General features: G+C 43.5%; 1 protein-coding gene across 1 annotated transcript in view; it reads left to right on the top strand.

The window, feature by feature from the left end:
* The window catches only part of LOC117516100 (neural-cadherin-like), a 540,129-nt gene that overhangs the window by 42,275 nt on the left and 478,538 nt on the right, over positions 1-19,316 (top strand). The window lies entirely within an intron of this gene.

Genomic DNA, 19,316 nt, shown 5'->3' with positions numbered 1-19,316 from the left:
AAAAACAAACATTAAAATTTAAAATCAATTCTAAAACGAACTGGAAGCCAGTGGAGTGAGTATAGGATGGGCGCAATATGCTCACGTCTAGAAGTGTTTGTCAAAAGACGAGCAGCAGCATTCTGCACCAACTGGAGACGCGCAGAGACGACTGATTAATGCCCGCATAAAGTGCATTACAATATCAAGTCTGGAGCTGATGAAAGCATGAATAGCTGTCTCAAGATCACGTCTACTGAGAAAGTGCTTTATTTTAGCCAAGAGGCGAAGTTGGAAAAAACTAGCTTTGACAACAGAATTTATCTGTTGATCGAACCTCAAACAGCTGTCAAATATCACTCCCAAATTCTTGACAGCTGGTTTTACATAGTTAGCCAAAGCACCAAAATTGGTGTTACCACATTTGGTATGCCAGTGCGCTCAAACCCATGATCTCAGTTTTACCATCATTCAGGTAAAGGAAAGTTTCGGACAGCCACTGCTTTACATCACGAATACAATTAAATAATGATGACAAAGCATCACTCCCATTAGTCCTCACAGGCAGATAGATTTGCAGATCATCTGCATAACAATGAAAGGACAAATTGTGCTGGGTTATAATTGACCCAATGGCAGAATGTACAAAGAAAATAGAATCGGCCCAAGGACAGATCCCTGCGGCACTCCACAGCACAGAGGAGCAGTGATGAGGAAAGGTCCCCAATCATGACAGAAAAGCTCCTTTCAGCCAAATATGATCTAAACCACTCAAGTGCAGTACCATGAATGCCAATAAAATGTTCCAACCGGGGAAACAAGTACTGTGTGATCCACAGTATCAAAGGCTGCTGTGAGGTCCAACAGAACCAGCACAGCAGGATTCCCTGCATCCACCGACAGAGTAATATCATTATGAACTTTTAAAAGTGCTGACTCAGTGCTGTGTCCACGATCTAAACCCAGACTGGAATTTTTCAAGGATGAGATTGTCTTCTAAAAATGATTGGAACTGTAAAAGCCAACCTTTTCTAAACCTTAGATAGAAATGGCAGATGAGAGACAGGTCTAAAATTGGATAAAACTGATGAGTCCAGGTGAGGTTTTTTAAGAAGAGGTCGAACCACAGCATGTTTAAAAGCAGCTGGAACAGACCCTGATCTAAGGCAAGCATTGATAAAAGTTAGGAGACCCGCCCCAACAGTATTAAAAACCTCCTTCAGCACCTTAGCTGGAACAACATCAAAAGGAAACTTGTAGATTTTATGTGTTTTACAACATCAGCGAGAGATGCAAAGAAATGGGCTCAAACTGTTCGAGCACAGCAGAATGTGCACGAGGAGCAGACAACTCAACATTACAGCTCTGATCAGCGTTCTGTCTGACTGATGAAACCTTATCAATAAAAAACTGAAGAAACTCCTCACAGGTTGTGGTTGTAGTGTCCAACAAAACAGAGGTGTGTGGATTTACAACTGAGTTTATAGTCTGAAATAACACACTGGGACGATGACAACTGCTCGAAATAATATGAGACAGATATTGTGCTTTTGCCTCCTTCACAGCCTTCTGATAGTCAGTTAGACTGTCCCTCAGAAAACCCAGACACACCTGTAGTTTGTCCTTTTTCCATTTTCTCTCCGCCCGTCTGCAGCGTTGCTGAGGGCACGGGTCGTGGCATTTAACCAGGGGTCGGATTTTGATTTCCTGGATTTGCAGCGCATCGGTGCAACAGAGTCCAAAATGACTGTGCATGTAGAGTGGAAAGAAGAGAGGATGTTATCTGGGAGTAATGGAGAAACCAGTCCATTCATGGCATAAAACTGAGAGTTCATGAAGGCAGCAGCAAAGTCCCCCGCTGTCGAGGGGGTGACCAAACAGCGGCGAGAGACAGGAACAAGTGGCTTACTAGCAGATGGAGGAGCAATAAAATCAAAAATAACAGGAAAGTGATCTGAAATAGCAATGTCTGATATGTCCTTAAGTGAAACTGAGAGCCCAAAAGAAATAACCAGGTCCAAGGTGTGTCCAAGATTATGTGTTGGTCCATCCACAACTTGTGTTAGACCAAAAGAGTTCAGGAGGCTTTTAAAATCATCAGCCAGCTGATTAGAAGGACAACAGATATGAATATTAAAATCACCACAGACCACAAATTTGTCATATTTTGGGATAAAATCTGCCAGAAACTCAGAAAACTCCTGAATAAAATCCTTATTAAATTTTGGTGGACGATAAACAACAGCACAGAGCACAGGACAGTCGAACTCCATCACAAACAACTGAAGTTCAAAAGTGGAGTAGACATTAGAAGATAAAAATCGGCATTTAAAACTGTCTTTAAAAATCGTGGCCACACCCCCGCCTCGACCTGATGCTCGCGGGGAGCTGAAAAAACGAGCAGCCGGGGGGGAGGAGCTCAGAAAAGGCGCTATTTTTCACCTGGTTTCAACCAGGTCTCCGTTAACAGGAGAAAGTCCAGATCACGACTGGAGAAAAAGTCATTCAAAATGAAAGTCTTACTTGTGAGTGACCTTGTGTTGACGAGCGCCACACGGACTGAACGCACGTCAGTCTGCTGCGAGACACGACTGAGCGGGCGCAGGTTCTCTGCATGCAGCCACGACTGCAGCTCCTCACAGGACGGCGACGCGGAAGTGGAGACCCGGCACCCTGGACAACCGGCCGGAGCCACCGATAGCGAAAAGTCAGGGAACGCCGCACGTCGTAGCCGTCATATGGTGTGAAGAATCCGGCTATGAATTGTCGTGGAATAACCCGTTTACATGCTTAAGCAGACAGAGTACTCCTGTATACATGGTCATTGGTATCATTTGGAATATCCCCATCTAAACAGCGACGCATGTCTTCGGTGCTTGATTTGGTCTGGCATTCGTGCAAATCCTGCTTCGTGTAAAACCCCCACTACACACTTTTCTTAAACAGGCATTAACATTTTTCTCACTTTTCTCTCCTGCGGGCTGCCTCCGCATCAAAGCAGCGAACGCAGTCTCTGGACCTGTTGCCAGCTTTGGCGCAGCTCCACACAGCATGGACAGGGACGGTGTGAGTGGCCCACTGCTGTGTTTACCGAGCCCGCAGACACGGTAAGTGCATCGGAGGCAGTGAGAGCTATCGCGGGTGATATGCCGACCGGTGATATGCCGACCGGTGCCAGCGACCGGCCCGCCTAATAAGGATGCAGAACACAATGCACTGTTTATCTCTGCTTCTGTGGTGTCCGGTGGGCTGTGCATGCCGCATACAGGTAGTTGCCGTACTCAAAAGACCAAGATTCCTAGCGGATAGGACATGTGCAGAACACAAAATAATGTTCCTTTCTATGGGGATATTCCGATGTGCGTTTATATGACCTGATATTCGGGTTAGAAAAGGAGTAACCCAGGGGTCTTATTTGGGTTTTTAAAAACTGGAATATGAGCATATTCGGGTTTTTGCCGGTGTTTACATGGCCGTGCGCAACCGGGTTATTGCTAATATTCCAGTTATGAAAGGGTTATGAAAGGGTTATTGGCTGCATGTAAACGTAGTCAGTGTTGCTTTTAAGTAGAGAGAACCAATATATCAGTTGGCCGATAATATCAGCCTTTCATGAACATACCATGAACGATTTTATTTTATTATTTATTTTTTACTGCTGATATATATATACTCGTATATATTTCAGAATAAACAATACAGAAAAACATTTTGGTTGTGGAATTGGTGTCATTACATAGTTTGCCCAGCAGAGGGTGAGCTGACGGCATTTTTACAGTGCTGTCAAGCATAGCAGGACCCCCAAGACTCAAGAGGGAGAAGTAAAGTGACCGTTACCGCAGTGGAGTGGGTGTTTTACAGTGGTTGCTGTGCTGCTGAAAATGCTGAGTGAGCCACACAGGTTTGATAATGAAATGTTTGCAATCATTATCATTGTTTAGTGTATATTAGTATCATTTTTTTTTTTAACTCCCGAGAACAATATTGGTATTAGCACCTCCAAAAGCTGTATCTGGTCTCTTTACTTTTAACTTGTCAATACATGTGGTTAGATATACAGTGGGGAAAGTAACCTTTACAAAGTATTGATCTACTGTCAGTTTTGCAGGTTTTCCCACCTACAAGAATGGAGAGGTCTGTAATTTTTATACTTCAACTGTGAGAGACAGAGTCTAAAAAACAAAACTCAGAAAATCACATTGTATGATTTTTAAACAATTAATTTGCATTTATTCCATGAAATAAGTATTTGATCACCCACCAACCAGCCAGAATTCTGGCTCTCACAGACCTGTTAGTTCTTCTTTAAGAAGCCCTCTTATTCTGCACTCTTTACCTGTATAATGGCACCTGTTTGAACTTGTTACCTGTATAAAAGACACCTGTTCACACACTCAATCAATCACACTCCAACCTGTCCACCATGGCCAAAACCAAAGAGCTGTTAAGGACACCAGGGACAAAATTGTAGACCTGCACAAGGACAGGCTACAGGACACAAGGCAAGCAGCTTGGTGAGAAGGCAGCAACTGCTGGCGCAATTATTAGAAAATGGAAGAAACACAAGATGACCGTCAATCTTCTTCGGTCTGGGGCTCCATGAAGAGCTTGACTCTTGGGGTAAGCAAGTGGGATGATTCTGTGGGATGGTTCTGAGAAAGCCCAGAACTACATGGGAGGACCTGGTCAATGACCTGAAGAGAGCTGGGACCACAGTCACAAAGATTACATTAGTAACACACGATGCTGTCATGGTTTATAATCCTGCAGGGCAGCAAGGTCCCCCTGCTTAAGCAGCACATGTCCAGGCCCATTTGAAGTTCACAGTGACCATCTGGATGATCCAGAGGAGGCCATGGGTGAAGGCCATGGAGGCAGATGATACCAAAATAGAGGTTTTTGGTATCAACTCCACTCCCTGTGTTTGAAGGATGAGAACAACCCCAAGATCACATCCCAACCGTGAAGCATGGGGGTTGGAAACATCATTTTTGGGGGTGCTTGACTGCAAAGGGGACAGGACGACTGCACGTATTGAAGGGAGGATGGATGGGGTCATGTATCATGAGATTTGGCAAACAACCTCCTTCCCTCAGTAAGAGTATTGGTCAAGAATAGTGTTCCACGTTGTTTGCGCGCTATTGCGCGTAACAGCGCATTGTTAAGTTCTGTCACGTTGTGAACGAGGTGAATTGTCTCCACACACACAGCCATATTCATCCAAGCAAATTCAGATCGCTCCAGTTTTTCAGAAGAACTTTGTGACTGCATGTGTAGTTGGGCTCTGTGCCATGGAGTGGCGCAGAGAGGAGGAGGAGGACAGAGCCAGATGTGTGGCTTCACGCGGCTTTCGTCTCGTGCATTTTCCCAGACATTAGGCACATGCAGCAGGTGGAACACCTGCAGGAGCGCGCTGAAGAGCACTGAAATTACACTTTTAGCTGACTTAGTGTCAGCAATCAAACTGAATGCGATGCAGCAGGGTTTAACTGTGCACACGCTTCTTCCTCCACCGGACTGGAGGAGGTGCAGAGATGTCTGGCTGCACGTGAGTCTCGCTCCTCTGGTTCCTCTGGCTCAGACTCATTCTCCCGCTCATCGGTTACAACAGCAGGTGGAACACCTGCAGGAGCGTCCTGAGGAGCTTCAGCAGGAACTGTGGAACGACACTTGACAGAAAACTGATTCATCGTGGCGCGCAGTGAAATGTGACGCCGCGTTACAAGTCGTGTCAAAACTTGACAGTTTCTGTGTCACTTCGTAATAACGCGTGACAGTTTGGCCTCCAAGAACCATCACAGGAACCACTACGAATGTTGTCACGTTCTATTAAGGATCAATACTCATCAAGAAGGATCAATACGCTCAGTTGCGACCTCCACGACGTGAGACGAAATCAGGATGGTGTGTGACATTTGTGGAAGATTTTTTACCACAAGGTAAAAAAAAACGCACCTGGTGCGTTTACACATGAGCAAGACATGTTACGAATGTCATTTTTTGTCATTCGTGACACATTCCTGACATTCTTAATGTGACTTAACGCATCTGAATAGGTTTCTTAATAGTGCGTGTTGGTGCGTGATATCCTTGATATTCATGGAGCGTGTTTTTGCCTGTCAAAAAATCTTCCAGTCTTCCAGTTTTCTGTCACGTGCGCACAATTAAACTCGGCTCCAAATGTCGTTCCACGGTTCCTGCTGAAGCTCCTCAGGATGCTCCTGCAGGTGTTCCACCTGCTATTGTAACCGATGAGCGGGAGAATGAGTCTGAGCAACCAGAGGAACCAGAGGAGCGAGACTCACGTGCAGCCAGACATCTCTGCACCTCCTCCAGTCCGGTGGAGGAAGAAGCGTGCGCACATTTAAACCCTGCTGCACCGCATTCAGTTTGATTGCTGACACCAAGCCGGCTAAAGTCTAATTTCAGTGCTCTTCGGCGCGCTCCTGCAGGTGTTCCACCTGCTGCATGTGCCTGATGTTTGGGAAAATGCGTGAGACGACAGTCACATGAAGCCACACATCTGGCTCTGTCCTCCTCCTCCTCTCTGTGCCACTCCATGGCACAGAGCCCAAGTACGCATGCAGTCACAAAGTTCTTCTGAAAAACTAGAGCGATCTGAATTCGGTTGGATGAATATGGGTGTGTGTGTGGAGACAATTCACCTCGTTCACAACGTGACAGAACTTAAGGATGCGCTGTTACGCGCAATAGTGCGCAACAACATGGAACACTATTCTTGACCGTACGTAATGGTTCCTGATAATTCTCCAGCAACACGTGCCATTAATCGTAACGTGTGGTAACAGGTTGCAGCAGTTCCTGAGGACACCTGACGCCTCTGCCCCGAATCATCACATTCGTGATCAGCGGCCAAGAATGTGTACTTCGTGGCATTCGTGACTTGTCGTCGTTATGTGTAAACGCAGCATAAGGAGAGGCTCAGTAAGAAGCATTTCAAGGTCCTGGAGTGGCCTAGCCAGTCTCCAGACCTGAACCCAATAGAAAATGTTAAATACTAACCTCAAAATCTCACAACACTTTCATTATGTGTAAAGAAATCATGAAATGCTTTGCCTCTATTTAGTCTTCAGTGATATATGTAGGAAAAGTCAAGTGAGAAAAGGCGTGTCAAGTAAAAGCTCTTTGTAATTAAAGCAAAAAACACTTGAAAATGTTAAAGTGGAAATGGGAGCATTGTTTTGCAAAAATACAAACAACAGATATTAAAATGAGAATTGATCCTTATGAGCCTCCTTCTGCATCCGTCTCAAAATCTCAACAATTTTTTTGAGAGTCACAGGTTGACCCCACTACCAAAATTAATTAAAATCTGTTTATGTGCTTTAAGACAACCTTCTAAGAAAATCATGACAAACAAACAAACAGAGCCATCATTGCCTCTGGAGAGGAAATAACGCAATCCAATAACACAAAATCACAGAAACCTTTAAGTGTCTACAGAACTGAACGTACCACTCATAAAGATGGCCAGTGCCACATTTCTGCAGTAATATCTCAAATTACACGTAATGCTATCACTGTGATTTATTGCACTGCTTACATTTGATTTACGGCCCCAAAGTTGATAATGAATTTTTCCAAAGAAACAAAAGCCTTAAACAAAACAAAACAATTTTCTTTTTGCCTTTATCCCAAAACCATCTGTAACCTCTATCTGTATTTCAATTGGTTTAAACATAAAATTAAAGTTCAGTAGCGGCTTAAGTAGCAACACAGGCTTTTGTGTGTGTGTGTGTGTGTGTGTGTGTGTGTGTGTGGGGGCAACAGAATTTAAAAGGTGCAGTGTGTAATGCCGCATTCACACCGGGCGCGATGCGAGCCACAGCAGCGACAGGTTGCCATGTAATCCCTATGTAAGGACGCGTTTTGGTGCCAAGGCACTCAGTGCGACGCGATGGACGCGAATGAAGCGATTTTGAGCGATTGGCGCGTTTGTGGCGCGATATTGCGTCGCGTCACGCCGCGTTACCCTCCTCCCCAAGTTGAAAAATCTGAACTTTTTCATCTTGTCCGCCGCGATGACCAATCAGGGACTGAATATGTAGTGACGTGGAGATGTCTGGAGTGTGACTGAAGATGTGAACATGTCCTGTCTCTGGTAGAAGCCTGTGAGCAGGACTTATGTCTCTTTTGTCCTTTATTTCACAATTATGAGAGTTTTTGGAGTGAGCAGCAGCACTACAGCAGGGAGAGCAGAGGTTTTTTTTTTTTAATTGTTTACATGTGCGCGCGTGAACGGGACCGGAGGTCCTCAAACTGGGTCCTGCAGAGGTGGAAGGACTGCTGAAAGCGGCCGTCATCCAGACGCAGCTCCTGCAGCAAATAATGATACTCCCCGAATTGGGAACGTCTCATGATGTTTGTCAGCTTTCCACAACAACTCGCTCCGTGTGATCAAGGTCCGTCATGTTAACTTGACTGACAACCGGAGCCGGCGAGCGGAATAGAAGCTCCTCCTGTTTGATGACGCACTGGGGCGAATTTTGCAGCGAAAGCGACACACCGGGCGATGGTGGCGCGTCCGTCGCCATGCGACCAAAGCGAATTTGTGGCATCTGGTCACACCCGGTGTGAATGAGGCATAAGATTTACTTGCAACAATCATCATCAACATGCTTTCATAAACTTAGATTAGTCCTCCATGAGAGGCTGCCATGTTACGTTGCCATGTTGATACAGTAGCCTGTCAAGGACAAACTTGCTCCATCCTTTGCATTTGCAGCATGACTGGAAGACAGAAGGGGGTGGGTGGGGGGGGGCAGGACTCTGTGCTTACCTTTGAGTTAGATTAGTGACAGTTGAAGACAACATGCAGCTGGTGTTTGTTGCTTGATGGGGTTTCCTGGGATGTGGCAAGCTCATGGTCATTTGCCATTATTGTTCACTATTCATTATTGTCACGCTGGGCTTTTCCTTTGTGTTCAGCTGTTGACAGAACTAAAGTTCAACTGAATTGTTCAGTAAAATGTGTCATGTTGACATTTGCATGCTAAAATCTCTGTGAGGTGTCTTGTAAATCACCTCAGAGGTATCACCTGGTTACAAAAACAGCATTTTTAGATTTAGAAGGGTTATTTCTCTCTAACCTTTACAAATATAAGAGAAAAAAATGCCAGATTTATACAGAAATACAGCTGTCCTGGAGCATATTCCACCACTTTGGGTTGTTGTGGTCAATGACGTCATGGTGCTGTCACTCAGGTTGGCAGTCGTGGTGCTGCATTTCTCAGAATTTGCATAAAATACACTTTTTTGTCTATTTTGGCCCCATCTTGCTGGCGGTGTAGTGACTGCTTGCCTCTTGTCACTGTAAAACACCCACTCTGATTGCAAATGAATGGCAGCTTGATGCTTGTAGCAAATGTGACCAAGGGCCTCAGTCCCCTATACACCGTCTAATGGTGGCCAGTGCAGGCCAACAACCCTCATTTTTGTGAAGTGGAGAACTGTACATATTGCTTATTACAAGGCAAGGGAGCAATGAACCAAAAAATATGAAGGGAATCAAAGGTGTGACTATTGACAACATAATTCAACCTCAGAACTAGATGGCACTAAATCCTACACGCTAGCTTTAAAAGAATTGATGATGTTGGGTTGCACAGCACTGCTGCCTCACAGCGAGAAGGTCATGGGTTTGATTCCCACCTTGGCCTTTCTGTGTGGAGTTTGCATGTTCTCCCTGTGTTTGCATGGGTTCCCTCTGGGTGCTCCGGCTTCCTCCCACATCCAAAGACATGCACATTAGGTGGATTAGAAACTTCAAATTGTCCGTAGGAGTGCGTGCGGGTGTGAATGTGTTTGTCTATATGTAGCCCTGCGACAGACTGGCATCCTGTCCAGGGTGTACCCCGCCTCACGCCCTATGACTGCTGGGCTAGACTCAACCCCCCCCCCCCCCCCCCCCCAACCCTTAATTGGATAAAGTGGTTAAAGCTGAGTGTATGTATGTGTGTGTGTGTGTGTGTGTGTGTGTGTGTGTGTGTGTGTGTGTGTGTGTGTGTGTGTGTGTGTGTGTGTGTAAACACCCAAATCAAGCTTAGCCTGTTGGCATTAGGTTGAGTAAATTTGAGATGGGGGCCTGTTTGGCCTCTTTTTGCCCTGCCGTTGTGCCGGCTCTTCTGGGTCGCTGTGGAAAATGTATGGGTGAGGTCACAGAGGGTTTGTCCAGTATACAGTCTATGGTAGTAACTCAAGAGTGCTGTGGAAACTGGGGTTGTTGTTGGACCAGATCAGCCAGAGAATGGTGGTGCTGAGAAAACAGGATTGTGAAAGTCAGTTTATGGTTGGATGGTTGAAGGTCTTGGGGAGGCTGCACCCCCTTGTGGTAAACTCATAAAAAAGTAATTACCACCCAATACTCGGTAAACGCACTTAACGGTTTACAGTAATAATGGATATTTCCAAGCACCTAACAAGATTTCTTAGCTCAGTGTGTTTCCATCACTTTGCCTGTGATGATGAGCCCACAGCTGCACACACATCGTTCTGTCTCTGTGCCCGGTACCTCCGGAGAGATGGAGAGATATTTACCATAACTGTATTCAATGCAGCAATCCCAAAAGAAAACAACTGAGCATTACTCTTTTTGACAGGAAGTCCGTGCATCAAACTTGTTGTATATGAGAAACCGCAGCAGCGGTGGAGAAGTAGGCCATGACTCAGAAGCGGGTTTGGTGTTGTTGCTTTGGTGGTAAGGGAGTGAGGGGCCGCTACAGTTCCTACTGTGAAGGATTTTGTTGGCCCATAAGGACGTCAGCTTTGATTTGCATTGTTGGGGGTGTTTTTTTTCTGTTGGATGTCCTTCCCAGAGAATGCTTTTCCTTGCACCTGAGCAGACATCTGTTGATGGCATTTGAGGGTTTAGGAGGAGTATTGCTTTGCGAGAAATCTGCGTGCTTTTCTGCTCCCCTTTAGGAAATCTTCCCCGTTTTTCTCTTTTTCTCCTCTCATTCCTTCTCTGTCATTTGCCTGTATGTCGTCAGCATCTCCCCTCATGCCATCTTTAATCCAATTCTTCCTTTCTACCCCACACACCTCCTCCCCCCATCATATTTGCATATTCCCCTTGTGATGTTAACTGAATTGAAGAGTTAACCTAATCTCATTTTTGTTTGTAATTTGTGACTGAGGGGCTGTTTGTTAAAGTAAAGGAAAAAAATTGTTCTATGCATTTATTCAATTTGAAAATAAATGTGTGCAAAAGCCTGTGGTGCTTGTGCTTTATTTTCTGCATGATTGCGAGCATTTGCACATGCATGCTGGCGGTAATGATGCCTAATTGTGTGTTTTGATTGTCCCTTTAGTATGAGATGCCCTGCAGCATAGATGTTGGGCGTTTGTTGTTTCTGATGGCTTGCTTTGAAGCTGTAATGCGCCTGCAGCATTTGATTTGTGCACTGTGGTCTCGCTGCCATCAAATGGATGTATCGAAGCAACATCCACGCAGCACTCTGTGTTCTGCAGGCTTTGCATGCATGTGATGTGCACGTAGGAGGAAAAGGGAGGGATGGGGATGGATGGGGGGTAGGGGGGCGACTGCCACAGTTTTTTTAAAAGATGGGATTAAGTAGAGAACAGGAGCAGGGTACGTGTGGAGGAGATGCAAAAGGAGGCAAGCCGCTCTATCACTGAGACCACGGAGCGAGGCTTTGTGATCGGACAGGTTTGGTGAGAAAGTCGAGGAGAAATGAGGAAAAAGGAGTCATATGATGAAAGCTTATTGGGCTTCTTTGCGAGCCTATGTGGGCTTTGCTGAAGGTGAGAAGAGTGAGAGCAGAGAGCCGTACAGGGCCGATGAGAGGTCAGCTTGGTAAAACATAATTATCAGATGGTTCCAGGGCAGAAGTGAGAAAGTGTTAAAGCTCAGAAGTGCATGAGGGAATGAGGTGTGCATGTACTCTACAACCTGCCATGCAGCGAGGAGTGGATCACCGCAGGGCATCAGGGACGGTTTACAAAAATACAAATAATAGGTTACACCAGCGGAAAAGACCAAGGTGTTCCACCATTTGTCCAGAAATTGTTTAGAGCAAATGTTGAGAAGAAAAGTCTGACCTGCTGTTCAGAAAGGCCTGGAGAGAGGGGGTGGAAGAGAAAGGATGCCGTCCTACGATCTTCTTGCGGCAAAATATATACAAAACTAATATTATATACACTGTAAAATTGAAAATTGTCAGGACGGGCGGGAGCCCGTCACCAGGAGCGGCTGGACCCGCAATATCAATCAACTTCAATCAACTTTTCTTTTATATAGCGCCAAATCACAACAAACAGTTGCCCCAAGGCGCTTTATATTGTAAGGCAAGGCCATACAATAATTATGAAAAACCCCAACGGTCAAAACGACCCCCTGTGAGCAAGCACTTGGCTACAGTGGGAAGGAAAAACTCCCTTTTAACAGGAAGAAACCTCCAGCAGAACCAGGCTCAGGGAGGGGCAGTCTTCTGCTGAGACTGGTTGGGGCTGAGGGAAAGAACCAGGAAAAAGACATGCTGTGGAAGGGGGCAGAGATCGATCACTAATGATTAAATGCGGAGTGATGCATACAGAGCAAAAAGAGAAAGAAACAGTGCATCATGGGAACCCCCCCACAGTCTACATCTAAAGCAGCATAACCAAGGGATAGTGCAGGGTCACCTGATCCAGCCCTAACTATAAGCCTTAGCGAAAAGGAAAGTTTTAAGCCTAATCTTAAAATTAGAGAGGGTATCTGTCTCCCTGATCTGAATTGGGAGCTGGTTCCACAGGAGAGGAGCCCGAAAGCTGAAGGCTCTGCCTCCCATTCTACTCTTACAAACCCTAGGAACTACAAGTAAGCCTGCAGTCTGAGAGCGAAGCGCTCTAATGGGGTAATATGGTACTACGAGGTCCCTAAGATAAGATGGGACCTGATTATTCAAAACCTTATAAGTAAGAAGAAGAATTTTAAATTCTATTCTAGAATTAACAGGAAGCCAATGAAGAGAGGCCAACACGGGTGAGATATGCTCTCTCCTGCTAGTCCCCGTCAGTACTCTAGCTGCAGCATTTTGAATTAACTGAAGGCTTTTTAGGGAACTTTTAGGACAACCTGATAATAATGAATTACAATAGTCCAGCCTAGAGGAAATAAATGCATGAATTAGTTTTTCAGCATCACTCTGAGACAAGACCTTTCTGATTTTAGAGATATGCGTAAATGCAAAAAGGCAGTCCTACATATTTGTTTAATATGCGCTTTGAATGACATATCCTGATCAAAAATGACTCCAAGATTTCTCACAGTATTACTAGAGGTCAGGGAAATGCCATCCAGAGTAAAGATCTGGTTAGAGACCATGCTTCTAAGATTTGTGGGGTCAAGTACAATAACTTCAGTTTTATCTGAGTTTAAAAGCAGGAAATTAGAGGTCATCCATGTCTTTATGTCTGTAAGACAATCCTGCAGTTTAGCTAATTGGTGTGTGTCCTCTGGTTTCATGGATAGATAAAGCTGGGTATCATCTGCGTAACAATGAAAATGTAAGCAATACCGTCTAATAATACTGCCTAAGGGAAGCATGTATAAAGTGAATAAAATTGGTCCTAGCACAGAACCTTGTGGAACTCCATAATTAACTTTAGTCCGTGAAGAAGATTCCCCATTTACATGAACAAACTGTAATCTATTAGACAAATATGATTCAAACCACCGCAGCGCAGTGCCCTTAATACCTATGACATGCTCTAATCTCTGTAATAGAATTTATGGTCAGCAGTATCAAAAGCAGCACTGAGGTCCAACAGAACAAGCACAGAGATAAGTCCACTGTCCGAAGCCATAAGAAGATCATTTGTAACCTTCACTAATGCTGTTTCTGTACTATGATGAATTCTAAAACCTGACTGAACCTCTTCAAATAGACCATTCCTCTGCAGGTGATCAGTTAGCTGTTTTACAACTACCCTCTCAAGAATCTTTGAGAGAAAAGGAAGGTTGGAGATTGGCCTATAATTAGCTAAGATAGCTGGGTCAAGTGATGGCTTTTTTAAGTAATGGTTTAATTACTGCCACCTTAAAAGCCTGTGGTACATAGCCAACTAACAAAGATAAGTTGATCATATTTAAGATTGAAGCATTAAATAATGGTAGGACTTCCTTGAGCAGCCTGGCAGGAATGGGGGTCTAATAAACATGTTGATGGTTTGGATGAAGTAACTAATGAAAATAACTCAGACAGAACAATCGGAGAGAAAGAGTCTAACCAAATACCGGCATCACTAAAGCAGCCAAAGATAACGATACATCTTTGGGATGATTATGAGTAATTTTTTCTCTAATAGTCAAAATTTTGTTAGCAAAGAAAGTCATGAAGTCATTACTAGTTAAAGTTAAAGGAATACTCAGCTCAATAGAGCTCTGACTCTTTGTCAGCCTGGCTACAGTGCTGAAAAGAAACCTGGGGTTGTTCTTATTTTCTTCAATTAGTGATGAGTAGAAAGATGTCCTAGCTTTACGGAGGGCTTTTTTATAGAGCAACAAACTCTTTTTCCAGGCTAAGTGAAGATCTTCTAAATTAGTGAGACGCCATTTCCTCTCCAACTTACGGGTTATCTGCTTTAAGCAACGAGTTTGTGAGTTAACCACGGAGTCAGACACTTCTGATTTAAAGCTCTCTTTTTCAGAGGAGCTACAGCATCCAAAGTTGTCTTCAATGAGGATGTAAAACTATTGACGAGATACTCTAACTCCCTTACAGAGTTTAGGTAGCTACTCTGCTCTGTGTTGGTATATGACATTAGAGAACATAAAGAAGGAATCATATCCTTAAACCTAGTTACAGCGCTTTCTGAAAGACTTCTAGTGTAATGAAACTTATTCCCCACTGCAGGGTAGTCCATCAGGGTAAATGTAAATGTTATTAAAAAATGATCAGACAGAAGGGAGTTTTCAGGGAATACTGTTAAGTCTTCTATTTTCTTACCATAAGTCAAAACAAGATCTAAGATATGATTAAAGTGGTGGGTGGACTCATTTACTTTTTGAGCAAAGCCAATAGAGTCTAATAATAGATTAAATGCAGTGTTGAGGCTGTCATTCTCAGCATCTGTGTGGATGTTAAAATCGCCCACTATAAGTATCTTATCTGAGCTAAGCACTAAGTCAGACAGAAGGTCTGAAAATTCACAGAGAAACTCACAGTAACGACCAGGTGGACGATAGATAATAACAAATAAAACTGGTTTTTGGGACTTCCAATTTGGATGGAAAAGACTAAGAGACAAGCTTTCAAATGAATTAAAGCTCTGTCTAGGTTTTTGATTAATTAATAAGCTGGAATGGAAGATTGCTGCTAATCCTCCGCCCCGGCCCGTACTACGAGCATTCTGACAGTTAGTGTGACTCGGGGGTGTTGACTCATTTAAACTAACATATTCATCCTGCTGTAACCAGGTTTCTGTAAGGCAGAATAAATCTATACGTTGATCAATTATTATATCATTTACCAACAAGGACTTAGAAGAGAGAGACCTAATGTTTAATAGACCACATTTAACTGTTTTAGTCTGTGGTGCAGTTGAAGGTGCTATATTATTTTTTCTTTTTGAATTTTTTTGCTTAAATAGATTTTTGCTGGTTATTGGTGGTCTGGGAGCAGGCACCGTCTCTACAGGGATGGGGTAATGAGGGGATGGCAGGGGGAGAGAAGCTGCAGAGAGGTGTATAAGACCACAGGTCTGCCTCCTGGTCCCAACGCTGGACAGTCACAGTTTAGAGGATCCAAGAAAATTGGCCAGATTTCTAGAAATGAGAGCTGCTCCATCTAAAGTGGGATGGATGCCGTCTCTCCTAACAAGACCAGGTTTTCCCCAGAAGCTTTGCCAATTATCTATGATGCCCACCTCATTTTTTGGACGATACAATACAAGACTCCCAGACTTGACTTGGGTGTAAGAGAAAACGTGGTCTTTATTTCTGGCAAAGGTTCGGTACACATTTGGTCAGACAGCGTGGCAGAGGTACAAACAGGATCAGGTTGAGGCGCAGTCAAAAACAAGCAGGGGTCAGAGGCACGAGCAAACACCGACATCTGGGATGAGGCAACAGGCATGGTCGAGGTAACAGAGCAAAGTTCAGTACACGGCAAGACAAAAACAGGACTGTGCTGGGCGCTGGAAAGTGTACAAAGACAACAATCTGGCAGTGAACTGTGAGTTTGTGGAGGCTTAAATAACAGGTGGAGTAAACGAAGTGCATGTATAGACTGATTACGTAACAAGGTGCATGTGTGGAGGGAAGATTCTAGAAAGGGGGTGTGGCTAGTGGACAAAGAGTAAGCACTGTGCAAGATAGTGAAGGAAGGGGAACACAGAGTGGAGTGATGTAATAGACAAAGACACATGAGCTGGCGGCAAGAGTGTGACTGAATGGAAACACAAAGCAGACATAAACAAGATGGAAGACAAAGACATGGGGCAGGTGTAGTGAAGTGAAGTAACATAAATAACTGGGCATGAGATGAGAAGACTTGATGGGAGGTGCGAAGTGGAAACAAATGGCAAAAGCAGAACAGAGCTACAATGGGAATCAGGGGCAGAATATAATACAATGACAAACCAGGCATGAACATGAGAACTGAAAGAAAACATCACCAAGACAAAACTAAACTGGAACAGACTAAGAAACCAAGGTGGCTAAACGAATTTACAAATTGAACAGAGACTGTGAAAACAAAACCTGACACCTGTATACCAAAACCTGTATTTTTATATTTTTATTTTTTATTATATTTATGGTATTTTTTATCGGTATTTATGTGTTATGTGATTGTTATGAATGGAGTGACTTAATGCCAAACCAAATTTACCTTTTGGTACAAATAAAGTAACCTTGACCTTGACCTTGACTAGAGAACCACCTATAACAGAACAGCAAAAATAGGCAGATGAAAACTAAATGAAGACCCATAAAAACACAAACTGATTGAACAAAACCAGAACGGGACTGAAACATGACTGAAGTATAAAAGTAACAAAGAAAGAAAGTAACAAAGCAAAAATAGAACACACGATGAAAATAAACCACTAATACATCAAAGCCGCAGCAGATGGGAAACCATAAAAAGGGGAAAAATAAGGGCTCAGCACCCCGACCTGGCCCAATCCCTGACAAAAATGTTCACAGTGTTTCAATTGGAAAATATGAGCGAAAGGGCTGCCTTAAAATTTATAGTGAAATAAACAATATAATTTGTTCTTGGAACATTGATTTATGTTATCTTGACTAAAATCATCACCTTTGCAATTTTTTTTTATTTTATTATTATTATTTTTTTTATCCAAATCAAATCTTTTAATGGGCATCATGATTCATCTTGCAGCTGATTGTCTCAGTTCAAGGCTTAAAAAGCTTTATACAATGATTTTCTAAAACATCAACAGAGAAAATGAATGGGATTTTTTTCTTCTCCTGCCGGAGCCTTTAAAAAGTGGACGGCTGCTGAGCTCTATTCAATTCGCCCCCTACAAAAATATCTTTTATTTCACTGGAACCAAATTTTAGTTGGATCCTTACTAAATCTGACACATTGATATATAATCACTATAAAAATGCCTAAATCTAAATAAAGAGAAATGAATGAAAATGTTAAACAACAACAAAAAGCCACGTCTCTGTGTTAAAGACAGTAAAAACAGAAATAAAGAAGAGCAATCAGAGATTTCTGTCATCTGCCAATCCAGATCCAGATCACCCCCAAAATTCAGTGGAGTCTTCCATGCCCTCTCGGTCTGTGGTGCAAATTGTTGAGAATTTGTGAAGTAGTTTTGAAGTAACCTTTCAAAGCCTATAAAAAGGGAAATCTTGATCCAGAATCTGGATCACCTCCAAAATTCAGTGGAGTCTTCCATGCTCTAATATCTATCTGTGGTGAAAATTTGGTGATAACCCACGAAGTAGTTTTGACATAATCCTTCAAAATGTATATAAAGTGAAATCTTGATCCAGAATCCGGATCTAGATCACTTCCAAAATTAATGGAGTCTTCCAAAGCCTAATATGTGTCTGTGGTGAAAATATGGTGAGAATCCGTGAAGCAGTTTTGATGAAATTCTTCAAAGCCTATATAACAGGGGTGGCCAAGTCTGGTCCTCGAGAGCCACATTCCTGACACTCTTAGTTTTCTCCCTGCTCCTGAATCCACTGAAAGACTCATTAGCAGACTTTTAATGAGCCTTTCATTGAATTCAGTTGTGTTGGAGCAGGGAGACAACTAAGAGTGTCAGGAATGTGGCTCTCGAGGACCGAACTTGGCCACCCCTGCTATACAAAGTGAAACTTGAGCCAGAATCTGGATTTGGATCCAGATCACTTCCAACATTTAGTGGTCTTCCATGGCCTAATATGTATCTTGAAAACGGTCAAAAACGGTGCAGTAGTTTTGACGTAGTCTTGCTAACAGTAATTCTTCAAAGTCTATATAAAGTGAAACAATCCAGAATCCAGATTTGTGTCCAGATCACCTCCAAAATTTAATGAAGTCTTCCTTGAGCTAATATCTATCTGTGGTGAAAATTTCGCAAAATCCGTGCAGTAGTTTGCCGTAATCTTGCTAACAGACAGACAGACAGACAAATAAATAAATAAACACAGATGATTTAATTACGTCCTTGGTGGACATAACAAAAACATCCTGGATCTGAAATTCCCTTTATGCCAAATCTGTTCCAGAATTTTAACATTTGCTCCTCAGCCCATGCTCACGACAACTGACAGATGTTTCTGCAGGTTGGAAGATGGGTAGGCAGGCAGACAGAGAGGACAACAGACAGGCAGGCAGGCAGGGATGCAGAAAGACAGATGAACAGACAGGAAGGCAGACACAGAGGCAGCCAGAAAGACAGACACTATAACAAACAGGCAGGCATCCAGAAAGACAGGCCAGCAGCTAGATGGGCAGACAGACACACTGACAGACAGACAGGCAGAAAGACAAAGAGACAGGACAAGAAGCAGGTAGGCAGAAAGACAAAGAAACAGACAGGACAACAGACAGACAGGCAGGCAGCTAAGTAGGCAGGAAGGCAGGCAGACAGACATCCTGGCAGACGACAACAGACAGGTAGTCAAGCAGGCATGAAGAAAGACAGAGAGACAGACAAGAGACAGGCAGACATGATGTTGTGATGCCATGGAAAAGCCTGGAGTAATTCTATCCCCCCCCCAAAAAAAACATTTTTGAACAAGACATGAATTTGGTGCAGAAGAGTGTAATGAATTCAGTTCAATTTGCTTTTACTCTGATGAGAAGCATTTGATTTTCCTACAACTGATAAGGATTTTTCTCCAGAGT

This window comes from Thalassophryne amazonica, chromosome 8 (assembly GCF_902500255.1).
Source record: "Thalassophryne amazonica chromosome 8, fThaAma1.1, whole genome shotgun sequence".
NCBI lineage: Eukaryota > Metazoa > Chordata > Actinopteri > Batrachoidiformes > Batrachoididae > Thalassophryne > Thalassophryne amazonica.
Note: the sequence above shows the minus strand (reverse complement) of the source record. Positions and strands in the feature narration are given on the sequence as shown.